General features: G+C 40.2%; 1 protein-coding gene across 1 annotated transcript in view; it reads left to right on the top strand.

The window, feature by feature from the left end:
* Positions 1 to 18229, top strand: part of ankrd11 (ankyrin repeat domain 11) — a 143680-nt gene that overhangs the window by 1106 nt on the left and 124345 nt on the right. The gene's annotated exons all lie outside the window — the stretch shown is intronic.

Here is an 18229-nt window from a genome sequence, read left to right as displayed (position 1 = left end):
AAATAGTTAGATGTTAAACACCAGAATCTGATCAGATAAAAACCTGATTGTAACCGAAAGCTTATATTTACAGAATAGCTGCAAAACCTGATTTACAGCTACAATCACACAATTTTACACCAGAAGTGTATTTTCAATGTTAATGGCTTCAATACTGTGGTTATTTAGTGTTGAAACTTTGTGAAAAACACATTTTGTGCAGCCTGCATGTGGATGTGGGCACGTGCGAATGTCTACGTGCTTGTTTATATATTTTGTGGTTCATCAGAAATGTGATTGTTTACTTCATTGGAGCAGGACTTCATAATAGGATGACATAAAAGAGGATGTAATAAGTTTGTGATGGTTTAAACAGTGCTTGTAGAGTTTAGTTATGCTGTTGGTGCAGTGAAACATCACTGCGGCTGTGTTGGGGCGTTAGCACTCTCTCTCCCTCACTTCTTATACTCTCCTAGCACTTATATCCCTCCATTACTCAATTTTGTGTTTATTCCTCGTGAAGTCAAGCCTTGAGCAGAAACATTGCAAAATACCCTTTTCCATTTCTCCCCATACACGGCTGATTTATGGCTATTTGTAGACGGTGTACCCTGACCCTGGTTTAAGATGCTTCCAGAGATACAGGGATTAATTGAAGCGTTATTTTAGGCAGTTGTATCTGTGGCTCGTCAGGCCTGTTTCGCTACCTGATTCTTGTTGTGTTTTAAGAGCCACCGCCATTGTATTCTGTCTCCCCTAAAGGGAAATGGACTTTTGTTGAAGTTGTGAAGCATTAGGGCTTTCTTGAGTTGTGTTTTTACTCGCAGTCGCTGTAGGAGTCACATTGAATCATTTTATTTGTCTTTTTGGCTTAGTAAATGACCCTGTCCAACCCATAGACTGTTTTTCAGGGTCTTGTGGTTGCAAATTACAAATTCTTCAATAAGTGCAGAAAGCCTGGAGGTATTTTGGCGCTTTTCTAAATGTCAGCATATTTGGTGTGAAAGTGTTATTGTGGGTTGGATGCGAAACCATGTTTTGCTTGGTCACCATGAGGAATATGGTATGTTTAGGTCTGTAGATATGCTTGCAGTTTTGACTAGGTCTGTGCAAGTTATTGTTTATCAAGTTCGATTTTTGCTCATTTTGATTGCAAAAACAAGATAATCGAGGTGATTCGATTAGTGTGCCACATTTTGTTTTGTTATGAATCCAGGACGTCATAACCATCTGCACTGCTGCGCTCTCTCGCACATGCTCTCGCATTTGTCTGAACACAAAGAAGTAATCCTTATGTATTTGGTAAGTTTTATGCGTTTCAAGCAATTGTTGAGGCAAACCATCCCTCTTGTTTAAAATATAATCAGCTGCATCGCGGCTCCTCTCTCTCTCGCACGTGTAGAGAGCGACCGCATTCTCGCATTTGTCCAGATCACTAGGTAGTAACTCTGTTTATGTCTGTGTAAAGTTATATGCATTTCAAACGAGCTGAAGCAAAACTATCCCTCATCTTTAAACTATAAATGCATGTTATTACAGTCATTAAGTAATCGTGTTAAATAATCGGGATTGAGACCCCCCCCCCTAACCGAGCAGCCCTAATTTTGACTGAGCCATGTCCTGATTATTTGTTCCTTGTAAGCGAAATGATTTTAGCCTTATTGTTAGCCAAATGAAATGCAAAAGGACAATGTGATTCTAAACTCATCTTCCATTAAACTAAATGTACCTGAATGCAAGTCTTTTGTAAATGTATGCGAGTATGCCATCATTCAAATTGGTTTGTGGGTGGTTGAGGTAAAAGAGAGAGCAGAGACAGCTGTTTTTTGATTTGAGTGCTATAATGGCTTGTTATTACTAGTCAGTGAGACTGTGATGTTGTGCTGATACATGGGAAATGTAAGGGTTCCCATGGACAACCTGGAACCATCAGGGAATGTTGAAGTCTTAAATTGAGCTATCCCCCATCGAGCTGCTTGCAAATCTCATTTCATTTAGACTTGTTTTAAACTACTAACTCTAGTACTTGGCATGCATGGAAATGGTTTATTCAGTTATTGAAATGAATTGATCAAAGGATGTAGGAAAGAGAGATTTGCTTCTCGGAGGCACATCAATTTGCACCTATTGAGGGCCTAATATAGAGAAGGCTTGTATGACGTGCGCCCTACATATGCTATACTAAACACCTATCAGTGAGCTCTTACCTGAAGTGTTGACATTTCTCGACAACCTCTCAGATCAGAATGAGTGTTGAGGTAATCTTATTTCCCAGTGTTGGAGATGCCGTTAGCGGACTGTAATAGCTCGAGTCATTATTCACATGACTTATTGTGTGCTGGTTTCCTTTGGCCTTCCCCTTTCTCATTGCTTAGCATGAGTCTGTAAACAGGAAAGCTTGCTCTTCTTTCTCTTGTTTCTCTTCTCTCCTGCTCTGTAAATGTTTTATAGGCCCCTGCGTATGCCACGGACAGCCAAATGCCATCTACACCCCTGTGAGACTTAATATCACTTTGGCAACATGCGTACAAGTGCACAAGACACTGAATAGCCATGTTGACACAGATATTACTTAAAATACACAGTAAATGGGTCTGGGATTTGTTTCTGCAATCTGTGGGTGCATTCACACACATGCCGTAAACATCCCATAAGTCCTGCACTTATTTTTCCACAGCGTCTGAAGTTTGCTTATCTGTGATTTCTCTCTCGTGAAACCTCATGCTTTTTTTGTTTATGACAAGAAGATCATAAACAAGCGTGTGATGCACTGTTTTGTCATGCTGGTGAATGGTCTCCGATTCAGCCTGGATAGTGATGAGCTCTTGGTTTTTGGTTCATTCCAGTTTGCCGACATTTCTCATCGTGAATGTTAATCTGCATGTAAATCCCTCGTTATAAAGAGCTAAACCATAACTTCTTGTTGCGGTCCTCACTAATGCATGCCTCTTAAGTCCGGGATACCTTGCATGATTTTTGGCTGTCCCAGACGAAAGATTTCCATCGTGAAACAATCGTCACGATTTCTGTGATTGTGGCTCTTTGTCCGTGGTCCTATGTCGTACAGCGAGAGAGGTTCAAAGATAGGTGTTTTCTCGATCTTGTGTCCAAAGATAGCCTACGCTAGTTTTCTGAAAGTGTCAGAAAGTCAGCATGATCAACGCACAGTGTGTTTGCTGCTACGACATGCGTACTGGTATTTGTTTACCACTAAGGCTGCACGATAAATCACATGCGATACCACGCGCATCACGTCAGTAATGCCGGTTCCTTGATTAGTATTAAATTGCTATCAGCTGTTTTCAGATAGAGCAGCTTTAACTACACAGAGCCATAGTTCCCTGACAAGCTGGGCCATATCCCATACATATCGCAGGCGATACGTCCACGATAATTAATGCAAAATTGCCCCGATTGTCAGTGAACTACGGCTCTGTGTAGTTAAAGCTGCTCCATCTGAAAACAGCTGATGGCGATATACTACTAATCAAGGAACTGGCATAACTGAGGAGATGCGCCTGACAAACACATGCGATTTATTGTTCAGCCCTATTTACCACTAGCGCATACTGGTGACGTTGCGCTAAAGCCCGATTTATAGTCGTGCGTAAGTTCTACGCTGAGCTATGGCGTATGCTATCCGTAGCCTGTGCGTAGCTCTGCGTAACAGCGCGTCAGATCTACGCGGACCGCAATCACTGTGATTGGTCCACCAGAACACCTCCTGTCAGGTAAAAAACTGCGTCATAGGTATTTCCGTTTGTGACGGTGAAAACAAAGATGAGCCAAGTTAAGGAGTGATTGAACTCAAACTGCAACAAAAGTCGTTGTTTATTTACTTCTATCATTGCTGGTCTTCTCAAATTCTTCGTTTGTGGGTTAACTTGCTAAGCTTCTTCTTCTTTGACGTTCGCGCTGCACACGCGTGGAAACTGCCGACCAGCGGTGACGCAAAGGTATAAATGAAAACCGATGCGGAACCTACGCCGCGGCTACGCCGTATGACCTACATGCAACTATAACGAGCCCTTAACGTGTGACCCAGCCGTCGAAGCCTCCGTGTCATCATCGTACAGTCAACATGCTTGTCGTACCCAAGTTTAAACAATCCATGTCGCACAGTGTGCAAAAATCCTGCAGTGCATTCCGGACTTTACGGCATTGTTTCTGTCTTTGTACACACATAACTCTTTCCGTAAATGATACAGCAATGCTACTAGGCCCCCTTTACGGGAGCGATCCCAGACCATTAATGGGACGTTTTTGTGTTCACATAGAAGCATCTCTGCCAATTTTACAGAAATTTCCTGGGACCAAATTGCTGTGTGAATGGGGTTAATGTCACTCGCATTACCCATCTTATGGGACAGGGCACTTGATTTGGGCTTTGAAGGTTTCTCTCGGCCACAGGTTGAGCTTCCACCGCAGTGCGTTTGATAACATTTCTTCCCAACTCTCATACATCAAAGGAGATGCTTCGCTCTCCCCCTGCTCTCTCCTTTGCCGCATTTCTTCTCTCTCTATATTATCGCTCGGTGGTTTCTTTTGATCTCCTTAGTATCAGCTCTTCTGAATAGAGGCTTATCTTTTAAACCTATGTATAGGTGTGATAGTACGTGCTGCTGCTGCAGTATTTGTATATCTCGTCAAGGCTTTGCAGTACAACAAAATATAATGTTTACTTTACATGTTATTTGCAATAAATATTATTTTGATGTTAATATGTGTTTGAGCAAAAAACTCTTTAAAAGTTTCTGAATGTGGTGTTACTTTTGGTTAGATTATATCACAAGAAAGGCAATTCTGTCTCAACCCCTAATGATTTCAGCTTTTACCCTGTTGATAAAGTGAATTGCAGCTGTAAATAAGGAATGGGGGTGTGCCGAAGCTTTATTCATGTGATCAGGGTTAAGTGCGGTTGGAAAGGGGGTTGGGGCGGCAGGAGACAGCAGTTGTTTTGATTGGTTGTGCTGAGGGCTGAGTAATGCATTATCCATATGAGCGGCACAGGCTGTTGTTAGCGTGCTCCTCTCTTACAGTGATTTATTTTCAGCCGCAGAGATGTAAGATCTAAACTACCTTATTTAATTCTTTGCATGTGCTGGTGGTATATTTATTTTTATGTATTGCAAATACCATGACCTCAAATATATTTTGAGGTAGTTCTCAGGAAACAACCACCTCCCATGTGTCCTTGGGTCATTGTGCTAGTTTTAGTTTTTAAAGGGCTTTTTTAGGATAAACAGATAATTGTAGGCCGCTATTGTGAAATTATTTGCGGCTTCGCTACGTACACGCATCACAAAACAATAATAGTGCTTGTAATATCGTAACGCATATATAGAGAGTAAGGGTCGGCCACCAAATTGTGTTGCATCATTTCCTGTGTTTCACAGAACGGTGTATTTTGTTCGTCACTTTCACATTTGCGCAAGTTTATATGAGGCCATTTTGTAAATTGAAGAGCACTTCCTGCGGGTCCGCTCGGCTCTTGTGATGTGTGGGGGTGGGTAAGCATGGCCTGGCTGAATCTCAATGACTGGGCCCTTAAGCAGCACTGTCCTTTTGATAGGGCAGCTGCAGCCATTCAATCGGCCTATTTACATTGAAATGCGGGGACAGGAAGGGGGGAGGGCTGAGTCCTCTGCGTGACTGAAAAGCATACCCAACCAAAGACTAAAGAGAGGAGGTCCACTGCGGGGCTCTGACACTTCTTTGTTTTCAGTGGCCCTGGTGCCGAGGACATCGCACAAAGGCATTAAGCACCCTACTTTGACCACTCGACTCATTTCCACTACTCAGCTTTTTACATTTCTTTCATACAGACCGTCTGTAGTCTGATTGTGGGCACTTTTGTTGGACTTATAGTCATTTAATTATTGCAAAATCAGTTTGGATTCAAAGTTGTGTTGATGCTTAGTCTCTAGCTCATGTGGGTTTGGTATAGTAAAAAATTAAGTTTTTTTTCTTTGTCTTCTTGAAAAAATTATTTATACACAACGGTGTAGTCCAAAATATCCACTTTTATATGGATCTGCGAAAAAACGACTAAAATCAGTGCTAGTTCAGTAGTTAGCGATGTTATTTTGTAAAGAAACACTGATACAGATTCTCCAAAGCGATAAATACAAACAATCAAGATGGCAATAGCATTAAGCAGTTTTGTTTAGATGGATTATAATGTTGATTTACAACAAGTTACCCTGGACATTAAAGTGGAAAATTTTGTAAACTTTGTTGTAAAGGAAGTAATAAACTCATCTTGTGTAGGGATGCACCGATACCACTTTTCATTTCCGAACCGATTCCGATACCAGCAAATTTGAGTATCGGCCAATTTGTTCCTGCACATGAAGTTATCAAGTGTATTAAGAAGATTTGGAATATAGTACATAAAAACGTTTACGGTAGGGATGTCCCATCAGGTTTTTTTGCCTCCGAGTCATTTGATTTTGAGTATCTGCCGATACCGAGTCCCGATCCGATACTTCTATAATACATAAAAAATGAGTGAATAAACAGATCCAGGATGTTCCTTATGTCATGCCACACGCATTGCTGTTTCTGTGTGGAGTCAAAAGGGTCTAACTCTGTGCCAGCGCATATAGATGTGTTAAAAAATAATGAGTATATATGTCCAGGGGTTAAATTGGGATTTGTTTTGTTGGGATGCTCTGCTAGGAGGGAGGGTTCGAGGGGTAGCATGTTTAATCCTGATGACAGCAAAGCCACTGGTGTGTTTCAATGACATTTTGGACCTCTGATAAGATTTTATAACTTTCAGCTTTAAAGCTGTGCCACAGGTTGACCCAAACTTGAAAACCTGAACTTTAAATTATGCACATCTATGAGTCTGACACCCTATATGCATTTGTTGCACATGTCATTATGCACTATTGATCAAACTTTGAAGAAAGTTTTAAGAATCAACCTCCTTGACTAATTCTAGGCATAAGATAGACTCAGAGTACCCAAAAAGACTCAACAAGAAAAACAACATACTGATTCAGCAATAGGCTATGTCTTATAAATTAGCCATAGAGATTCCCTAAACTGGTCAGCAGTTAGTTAAATAATCACTAGTTAGGTCGTAATTGATTTGTATAATCAAAATACATTATTTTATTAAACTATACAATAAGTTGTATCCAGTTATCTAGTTAACATATTGTAATAAGATGATTGACATGGCTATACATACTTTAATACTTTGTTTCTAGACTTCTATCAAGTTTTTTCGAAGTGTGCACCATTCTTACCTCTCTCTCTATCTCTCATCTCTACAATGTGTAATGTGATCCTCCTGTGCAAATGCGCGTGCTTGAGGTTCTGAGTGAGACACGGAGCTGCGTACTGATGTAGATAAACTGAGCACATAGTGACAAAAACGATCGACATGTCGTTTAAATGAGCGATAAAAACCCGGTTTTGTCGTGGATGCACCGCATGCATGAGTGTGTGAAGCCTATGAATGAAAACACGTCATAATTTGCGTCAGTTCACACGCACCAGCGCAGCCGTACACTGGCGCGGCACGGAGCAGAGCGAGACCTTCAGTATGTGTGTCGGGGCTTAGCCCCGGAAGTTCCTGGCCCAATTTAAACCCTGCATATGTATCCGAGTCCTGATCAGAAGGTAACGTCCGATTCCGATCGAGTCTGAAACCACATGATCGGGGCCAATTTCCGATCACGTGATCGGATTGGGACATCCCTAGTTTATGGTGCTTATATAATACTCGCTTGTCAGTAACAACCATTGGTAACGCACAGTATCGGAATTTGATCCGCCCTGTTAGTCCGATATCCGATCCAGCCAAAAAAGCCAGGATCGGCCACAATACCCATCCAAAATATCGGATTGGTGCATCCCTAATCTTGTGTAGCGCACACACACAGTCCTGTAGGACACCATTGTTGTTATTGTTGTGAAGTACTTGCACATGCCTTGTAGCCTGATTGCGCAATACTCATGCACATGACATCACCGTTTTCATAGATATGCGAGTTTGTGGCGTTTACATGGAAATGATATTGCTGTCATTTTCAAAAACTTGCTCTTTGAAACACTTGGAAATTTGGGTTTTCATTATCTGGAAATGCCGTTTGGAATGAACAGCCAAAACGAATAAGTGTCCTGTTTTGGTTGAAAACGTTGTTGGGTAAACAAACAGCTCCTTGATCAGACTTTGCCAGGTTGGTTTTATTCAGGAAGGTTTGTTCTGAAGGGGGTGGGTGTTTTTTCACTCCCGTGTGTTGGGACAGGTTTGGTGAGGTTGTCATCTAAAACCCTCAAGGCCTTTCTCTTTTCTTTGCTGCCGAGTAGCTGAAGTGAGTCGCAGATTGTTTTGAACCCAAATACTTGTGACTTCCTGGTGCAACAGCACATAAAACCAGTTTGTGGTTACATGGGAGTGTTTTTCTATAGCAGCATGCTGCTGTGCCCATCTGCTGTCTTAACAGCCTTTGGGTGAGCTGCAGATCTGAACGCTCGGCTCTCGTCTGATGCTGCTATTTACACTGCATTATGCATGCATTATACAGAAATACTTCACCAAAAATGAGCATTCTGTCATTTGCTCTCATTTTATTCCACATGCTGATGAATTTCTGCTTTTGTGTTTAGCAAAAATTCATGCTGCTTTTTGGTACAATGATAGCAAACGGCGAACAAGTGCTATCAAGTTTCAAAAACATGCTTTGAAAGCAGTCTATGGAAGTTTCAGGACTATAGAAGGTGTATAATAGTTTGTGGGAAAAGCTTCTTCAAAGCTCTCAAACTTTAACTTGTTCAATTTATATAAGACAGTTGTTGAATCCAAAAGCTTTGGGGGAAATACTAAATAAAAAATTGAATAATGGCTTATATCTGGGTACGACTCTACGGCTTCATGAGATTGTGAAAATAGGGCACATTTGGCTTATGAACTACTCTTGTGATGCTTAATGGTGCCTTTTATAATTTTTGGAGCTTGGTAGATGCCATTCATTGGACCAGTGTGAAAATTCTGCTCACCATTTGTTTTCCTACAGTGAAAGTCATTTTTGAGGAAAGAATAGATATTAGTTTGGATTGCTAGCACCAAAGATCTAATCATTTTGAATCCTGTGCATGAGATGTGGTATAAAATAGTGTAAACGTTTGTATTAGAAGGCATATGTATTGGGTACGTTTTGGATAAGTGTTGGGTAAGTCTACTTATATTTGTTTTTGCTCAGAGTTTGGAAAATGGTAAAATACAAATAATTAAGCAGTGAATAGTTTTCTGTAAGGGAATAGTTCATCCATAAATGAAAATTAGCCCATAATTTACATATCGTAAAGCCATCCTAGTTGTATATGACCCATTTTTAACTTAAAAACCTATATGGTGCTTTTCCATTGCAGTGTACAACTCACAGCTCGGCTCGTTTTCTTTTGCTTTTCCATTACAGTTTGGTATCGTTTCAGAGTGGGTGGGATCATTTGTGCCGCCTGTACTTGCTGTGACATCATCGTAAACGTGAAACATACACAAACATTTTTGATTCTCAGCCTCTGGATGTTTTTCCACTGCTAATAGGGAGTTTGGAATCTTATACAACAAACCACAGATGACAACAACACTGGTTTGCTCCATTGATAATATTGTTTTTAGCAGTGATGCTGGTAGTGACGTTTCACTCTAACCTATCAGTAATCTACAGTGTTTGACATTACGTTTTAGTAACTGTACAGCTCGCTTGGAAACTCAATCGAGGTGATACAATAAAATTGGGTACCACATATTGTACCCAGTGGAAAAAACCAAAGTGAGCTGTACTGACCCAAACTTTGGGATACTGTTAGGGCTGGGCGATGTGACCCAAAATAAAAATCCCCAATTTTTTCACAAAAAATCCAATTTACGATTTAAATCGTTTTTTCCCCCCTACTGAAAAATCATTCTGCAAATTGCAAAGAAATTGTTCAAAAAAGTTTTTATCTTTATTTTCACAGTATATATGGGGACCATGTCTCTAGCGATGTAACTTGATGTATTTGTTTTTCTGTTAACAGAGAGAGCTTGTAACGTGCGTGGATTCCTTCTCGCACGCACCTTTATTAGTAATGCACGCATCTTGGGGGCTGTTTACACTTTGTATTAAGTTGTGTTTTCATTGATCGGATCACAAGTGGACGAGAGAGACACATTACGTTAACACCTGGTATTTAAATCCGTCTCTCTTGTCCACTTTCGACCGCTTCTGTCCTGAATACTGTGAGGGGGCAGTCTGTCGAGACGGTGGGCGAGTCTCTCCGCTGACATTTAAGTTATGATGAGTTTATATGGACGCAAACTAATATTATTTCGAAGTCCACTGCTTGTCTTGTAAGTAAACATGCTGCACAGTGTTTTGTACATGTATATGTTAGAGAGCTTTCTCTGATATTTCAGCGCAATTGATGAAATAGGATTGCACAACTTTCACACGCTTGCAAAATGAAACTGCGAAGATCAGCCGCTTTAGTTTTATCAATGAAAGGCTAATAGCACTGTTCACCGTGTGTTCGCGCCAGAAGTCTGAAAAGACGTAAAACATTGTTTTCAGTACCTCAGATTAAATAAATGGGCGGAGAGAAGGCGGTCGTCTGTGGCTTTTCGAACACATTCAACCACATGTGCGTTTACACTACAAAAGCAATCTGATCGAAAGGGGTTTCGACTACCTCTGAATGTGGTTGAAAGTGGTCGAAAGAGGACGAGCTCAAAACGCTTTGAACACTGTGAACACTGGCATTAACGTTGTTCACTTGTGATCCGATCGATAAAAACGCATGTTAATGCCAAGTGTAAACAGCCTCTTGGAGTCTTGATCGGACCTGAATGTGCGTGGACTCCTTCTCGCACGTAAACTTAAAATGCGCATGATTCTGACTCTTCCTCGGACATCAGCTTGTAATACGTGCGGCTCTGCTATTTTCTTGCACTAGAGAGGTTTTTATGCACGCAAGGGTTTAAAACCCATGAGTGTGTTGTTTCCGCTCCCTGGCATGCAGGAAATTTAAAGCAGGATTAATGGCATAAGTTTTAGGAGGATGTGGTCATGATAGTGTTGCCCTTAGAGTAAATCAGCTTCTTTTTTTGTCCACCAATCAAGTGGCTTGTCAAAAATGAGTAAAAATGAACAAATAAATGAGTAAATCATTGCCCACCACCTGTTACTATGGTGTATCGGCAACATCACAGGCTGAAAGGACGATCTCAAAACTGGGCGTAGGCAGGTCCATGAGAATTTCTAACTCTACTGCTTTTTTAGACAGGGGATTATATGTGGTGGGACCGGCAAATCTCCCAGTTCCCATCTAGTATTTGCTGATTATTGAAGTTTTTTTATGGTTTCATAGCTGCCATCATTGTGACGGGAGAAGCAGATTTTTATCAGCAGCACCCACGGTGTATTGTGCACTGCTGCCACTGTCCAATACACACCCCATTATAGAATCCACGTGTTCTTCCACTGCCAAACTCCCACATTGCTCTGTAGCTTTTAATAGCAGCACACTTCTTCTGTGTGCGAGGCAGAGATTGTTTTTCCCATGCATGGACCTTCATTTTAGTACACCAACTGCTTTTGTGGTTTTTAACGACAGGAACAAAGTATGAGTTTTAATAGATCCAGTTATTTGTGTCCTGGATACTTTAGATTACTAGAATGCAATTTTGTTTGGCACACCGCAGATCTTGACCCAGTTTTCTCGGTTCACTGAATTGGACGGAATAATTCATTATTTTTGTTTAGGATTTTCCAAGTTGGTTTCCTTGTGTTGCTTTAATTTCTTGCACGTTTACTGCACCTGTTTAATTTGTTTGATTGAAATGGAAAGCTATTTAAAGCAACAGTCGTTCTTTAAATGATAAATATTTTACATAATGAATAATTCAGTTGTGCGTACCAGGGTTATTTTTATAGCAGAGATTGGTCTCTCGACGGGGGCTGCACATCACAGCTCTGTTTGGCCCAGCACAGCAGTGTTCAGCTCAGTCATGAAAACTCATAATCTCACAGTCTGAAATAGCATCTTATTTTTGCTCTTTAATGAGTTTTCTGTGTTCCTTTTTAGGTGTTTCGTGATTGTTTTCACAAGAAATTTGCTGTGACATTTGTGTAAGGCTTGAGTATAGTACTAGGGCTGTGCAAAAATTGCCTGCGATTCTTGTGCGCGTTAGTAATGCTGGTTCCTTGATCAGTAGTAAATCGCCTGCTTTCAGATGGAGCGGCATTTACTACACAGAGCCGTAGTTCACAAAGAAACTAGGCAAAATCGCATAGATTATCTGTATCGATTTTCCTCGATTATGAATGCGATTTTTGCCTAGCTTCTCTGTGAAATACGGCTCTGTGTAGTAAATGCCGCTCCATCTGAAAGCAGGTAATGGTAGAGGTGGGCGATATGGAGAACAATATCATATCACGATTGGTTTAGGCAAAATCACGGTTTTATCATGGTTCTTTTTCTGGTTGTTTTTTTAAAGTCTATTTGCCATTACTGAGCCTTAAAGGGGCAGTGTGTAAATTTTAGTGGCATCCATTGGTGAGGTTGTGAATTACAACCAGCGGCTCAGTCCACTGGTCACCCCTTGCTTTTGAAAAGCATTGAGAAGCTATGGTAGCCGCCACCGGAAAAACATGTCATCGACGGAGACAACTTAGTTAAAAAAGTTTGTCCGTTAAGGGCTTCTGTAGAAACATGGCGGCGCAAAATGGCGACTTCCACGTAAGGGGACCCTCTGTGTATGTAGATAAAAACGACTCCTAAGATAATAAAAACATAACGGTTCATTATTAAAAGGTCTTTATACACCCCTGATGATATAGTTTTGTATATTATTTTGCATTTCTGTCAAGAGATCCTTCTAAAAATTAATACAGCCATACGAATGCCCCCACTTAAAAACGCAGTCCTACAAGGTAACAAATATATGCAGGGAAAGTGCAAAGACAGTAAGCGTACAACAGCGCATAGGCGAGAAAATATTGCGACAGGACACTCCACTACAAACAGTTACACAAAGGAAATAGATAGCATTTTTGCAAACACATGATCGTTTTCTCTTCTTTTATTTTCACTTCCAAGAACAGAAAGCTTTGAAGCATTTTCGTCACCATAATGTTTGATTCATGTTCTTTGTTTTCTTGATGTTTGTTCTAAAATTTGTTCGCAATGGTGGAACGGCTACTTTTCCTTGCAAATCAGTGCTGCCCTTGACGGCCCGGTAGAGTAATAATTTAAATAAGAAATCATTTGTATTGCGTATGTGTTAAACACGGCCAGCCGCGCAAAGCCGCGATGAGTATACTTTAAAAGCTCTGCAGACGCTTGTGAACGCAAGCCGAACACAGGCACGGGCTCATGTAGCATGCGCCTTGTCGCCTACTTGATGTAGGCACAAATCACGATAAAGTGGATCGTGATTTCCGAAAAAGTGGATCGGAGAGACATTTTAATCATTTTAATCATTCAGGATCAAATATCGTCATATCGCACACCAAGAGGTGATGACGATTTACTACTAATCAAGGAACCAGCTGTACTGATGAAACGCACAAGAATCGCATGGGTTTTTTTTTTTTTGCACAGCCCTTTATAGTACATTTTTACATTTAAGGCATTGTAGCTGCATTATGGACACTCAGGTCAACGGTGGTCATTAGGGCTGTGATGGTTTCAGTGTTTTATCACTGCGATGGTAATGCACCAATTCACAGTGGTGGTTATAGAGTGTGTGTGTGTTGGGGGTGTGTGCGCGTGTATCTGCATATGTACACGCATGCATTTATGCAAATAGGCTTATTTATAATGCATACATATATTTTGAAATATAAAGTTGTAAACGAGGATCAGACATACGTTTCTTAACAAACGTACATGTTTATAGGTGCCGATTTCTTTTTCCTTTGGTGGGTGCTCATCAGATGCTCTTTGAAGAGGATGAAAGCGACACAGTCACGTTTTCTGTGTGGTTTTAGACGCGAAATGTGAAGCAAATGTGGGTGCTTGAGCGTTTATTGTAGCACTTCCTTTCGTGAAACAAGACATGGTTTAAGTGAAGAACCTTATTGGGTTTGTTAAGAATATCTTGCCTCTTGTTTCGCCCCCAAGCCAGTGTGTCATCAGTTGTCTCCCTTTGCAAATAGCACATTAACTCTGAGACTGCTGGCTGTTTGCATTCACATGAACTTGAAGACATCTCACTTGGCGAGATTGTACTTGATATTTTTCATAGTTTGTGACGTGGTGGTTATGACAACCGTCACAGCTCTATTGGTCATATTGGATTATGTGTATAATATGATTAGGTTAATACTGGAAGTAGATGATATCAGAACTTTGGTGGTAGTAGATATACACATGGTAGGGCTGCACGATCTTGAAAACCCTGACATAGCGCTATTTTGTTTTTCTCCAGTGTGTATTGCAGTATGAGAAATAAAGCATGATTTTACCAAATGACTTGAATAGGTCTATTTCAAGAGTTTATTATACTTAAAATATATATTTTGTTGGGCACTTAATCTTAGTAGTAATAAAAAAGTTATTTTAACTTGCTTTGCATTTCTCATACAGCTCTGGAATGGCAAAATAGGAAAAATAGTTAGCCTATATGTTGTGGACGGATGTATTGTGATTTGCCTTTCTACATGGCACGTTTTGCGATGTGACTATTGCGTGGGCTTGCACGATATTGAGGGGGAACTAACATTGTTTTGTATTTCTGCGATGTAAGACTAGGTTACTTCATCAGATGGCTTATAAAAGCTCTGTTTAATAGGAAAAGAGGTCCAAAATAGTGCTTCTTTAAAAAAGACTATTGCAGATGCAATGTTGATGCTGAAACAATATATTGTGCAGCCCTACTTTACAGATGTAAATTTAATGACAGACTTTAATTTACAGACTTTGAGTATCAGTTGTCGTTAATAATTATTACCCATATCAGAAATAGGGCTGTGGCGATTCATCGCGCAAATGTTTGTTTGCTCAATGAATGAATTTTAATGAATTACGGTGAAATGCTGCTACACCCAAAAGCCAGAGGGCGCTCTCGTGTAGAAACGCCATTTGTGCCACAGAAGAAGTAGCATTACAAACGCTATTCCAGTAAATGTCTAAATTAGGGATCGACCGATATGGATTTTTTTGTGCCGATGCCGATACCGATTTTTTTCCATCAGCTTTAGCCGATGACCGATACAGGCTGCCGATTTTCTTTAGCCGATATTTGGAGCCGATACTGCTTTTTCTCATTCAGTTTATATCATAAAAATGACACAATGATAAAACCAAATGTTACAGCTCTTAATTTAAAAAAGGAACATTTGAACTACATTTAACAAATAGTAAGGTGAGGTAGAACAAGTAAGAAAATTCAGTGCTGCTTAAAATACATAAATAAAATAATAATTACACCATTGCACACAGTAGCAACAACCAAGCAGCATAACAAGGGGAACACTTTACTTTATCCATGAAAGTAACCAACTATTTACAACCTATTTAATGCTTAGGTCTAAGTTTTAGTGCACTTAACTTAATCTCTTGTAGAGCAAATGTCTTTCATAAGAAGACAAGGGAAATGTAAACAGCAATACTGATCAAAAAACAACTTAAAAAGAATTCTCACACACCCTCTTGCCCTATAATAAATGCGAGGGATAGTTAGTTTGCCTCAGCTCGCTTAAAACGCATCAAACTGAACAAATACATGAGGATTTGTGTACGGACTTCGGTCAGATAGTAGAGCGCGTGCACGTGGGAGAGGTGCAGTGAGACATGGATGAGAGAGTGCATGTATCTTTGCGCTCCCAGTGAACAGAAATGTTGACTAAACTTACAAAAAAACACTTCTCCGGTCACATAAAAGTCATGTGGGAACTGTTTGGAACTAAGTGCTTTGGGTCATATTTCTTATTTTTTTCGCTGACGAAAATTCCGCGAAACTCCGTGCTAACAACCATAAACGTATGCAACCATGAACTGCGCTCTCCACAATGACGAGAAACTATCAGCAATGGATATTGATTTTTAGCCTTTTACTAGTACATATATTTATGGAGATGAAAATTAAAAACCCAGCATGTCCAGCTATGATCAGCTGTTCGGCTGATGACCTGCGTTCGCTTGCGGCATTATGAGCACGCGTCGTGTCCAAACGTCAGACTGGTGGTCGCTGAATAAAACTCCTATAAATACCACAAAATCACGGAACAACGTCAGCATTATTTAATCCTATGATGTTCGTAACAGCTGCCGTATGCATACGGTTAGCCTAAAGGCTATTTGAAGCTCCCTAAATACAATGGCAAGCAGTTTTATAGGCATTCGCGTTTTCCATTATGACCACCAAACTTTCTAAGCTATGATTGCACGCACATATAGAGCAACGTGCTTACACTTTCAAAGTATATGGCAATATTTCAGTCAAACAGTTAAAAGATGCTTTGAAGTTTAAAACTTACCAGAGCAGGCTTGGAGCGCTCCGCTCTGCTAGTGGGGGGAGGGGCAATGCACGGGCTGCAGGTAGCCTCCAAGAACACAGAGCTGCCTGTGGGCGACTGTCTGTAATTAATGCCGGGGAAAAGCTATCGGCGAACGCAAGCCGCGAATCAGCCGATGCCGATACACCTAAAACCTGCTAAAATCGGCCCGATGTATCGGCCGGCCGATTTATCGGTCGATCACTAGTCTAAATGGATATGTTTATTGTGGTTTTTCAGATTGTTTCAGGTGTTTTCATGATAATAAAAATATTTTGAATGATTGTGTTTGACGAGTGTTGGTTTTTAAAATTCACATTATAAACGACTTAAACTCATAGTGATTTTAGATTGATAAGGACTTCCTACTGATCCCAGAGCTGTAGTACACGCACAAGCTGTGCATGAAACACAGAATCGGAGCCTTGCGATTCAGAATCGATATCAGACAGGTCTTTTTAATGGGGAACGGGATGTATCGTCACAGCCCTAATGAGAAATAAACGAAACATTGGCCTATCCTAGATGCCAAATAATTGAATAGATGCATTTTTTCCATTGGCATATATTTAAGCTAACTTTTGGAATTTTTGTGTCTTGCAGTCTGATATGCGCTTGTGCTGTTGACGTGTGGCAGATTTTTACACCGATACAGTATGAAAACTTGTCTTTTACACTTTACCTGCTAAATTTAACTTGGAGAAAACTCATAGCTGAAAATCCTGATGCCTGGAAAATGACAGATCAACTCCAACATAATATTGACATTATCGCTGATTCGTACGTTACCCCTAAAGAGAAACAGTTTTTAGATCTTTTGTCATCAAGGGTGTGGTCCTTAAAATATCTGTTTACCATTGTTTAAATCTCATAGATCTCAAAAGGTTTAAGATGCCAGATCTTTTGAGTTTTCTCTTTAATCCATCATAAAGGGCTGTGTATTTTATAATAAATATTTTGGTTTTTTACCAGCTTGATATTGGCTATGTTTCATCTATAATCTATTATATATGGGGAAGACAATTCCAAAAATATTCCCTCATACAGTCACCATGTTCCTTTTCCTTAGCCCTTTAGAATAAAGCCTGTTCTCATTTGAATTTTAGTGGCTGTATGAGGAGTTGACGTGCCCTAGGGTCACATTGATGATTACATATGCATGAATTCAGAAGAAATTACCCTTTCCTCTGCAGCCTGGAGTTGTCAGCCAGTGTTATGGTTGCTCTCAGAAGTCTACTGCTTTATATTTTATTTGAATTTTTTCTGTCTAGGACATTTTCAGGCTGTCAAAATGCTTTCCAGCATGTCGCTGTGACTGTTTTTGCCGGTGTTGTTTGTTTGTTTGTCACCGAACAGTGTGAATAATGGATCTTGCCATAGTGTTTCGACCGAAGTAATGTCCTCTTACATTTTATAATGGCATGTCCTTTTGACCTCCATTCTGTCCTGTGTCTCTTCTTGATTTGATAGGATACCTGAGAGCTCAATGCTATTTGTGTGTTGTGTGTAGAAGATTGGTTTGGTGACAATTGTTTTGAAGCAGTTTGCCTTGACACCCAATCTTTGTCACATAGCTGTAAACAATGAATATCTTTTTTTTTTGCTTGCACACTAGGGCTGCACAATTGTGAGAAAATATACCATGTGCGATTCTACTGTTGAATGTTGCAGTAACGATAATAATTGCGCTTTTATTGTTTCAATAACTTTTTTTAAAATCAGTAATTATCATACTGAACATCAGAAGAATA

The sequence above is a fragment of the Misgurnus anguillicaudatus genome, chromosome 21 (assembly GCF_027580225.2).
Source record: "Misgurnus anguillicaudatus chromosome 21, ASM2758022v2, whole genome shotgun sequence".
Classification (NCBI taxonomy): domain Eukaryota; kingdom Metazoa; phylum Chordata; class Actinopteri; order Cypriniformes; family Cobitidae; genus Misgurnus; species Misgurnus anguillicaudatus.
This window is presented reverse-complemented; position numbering and strand designations above follow the sequence as displayed.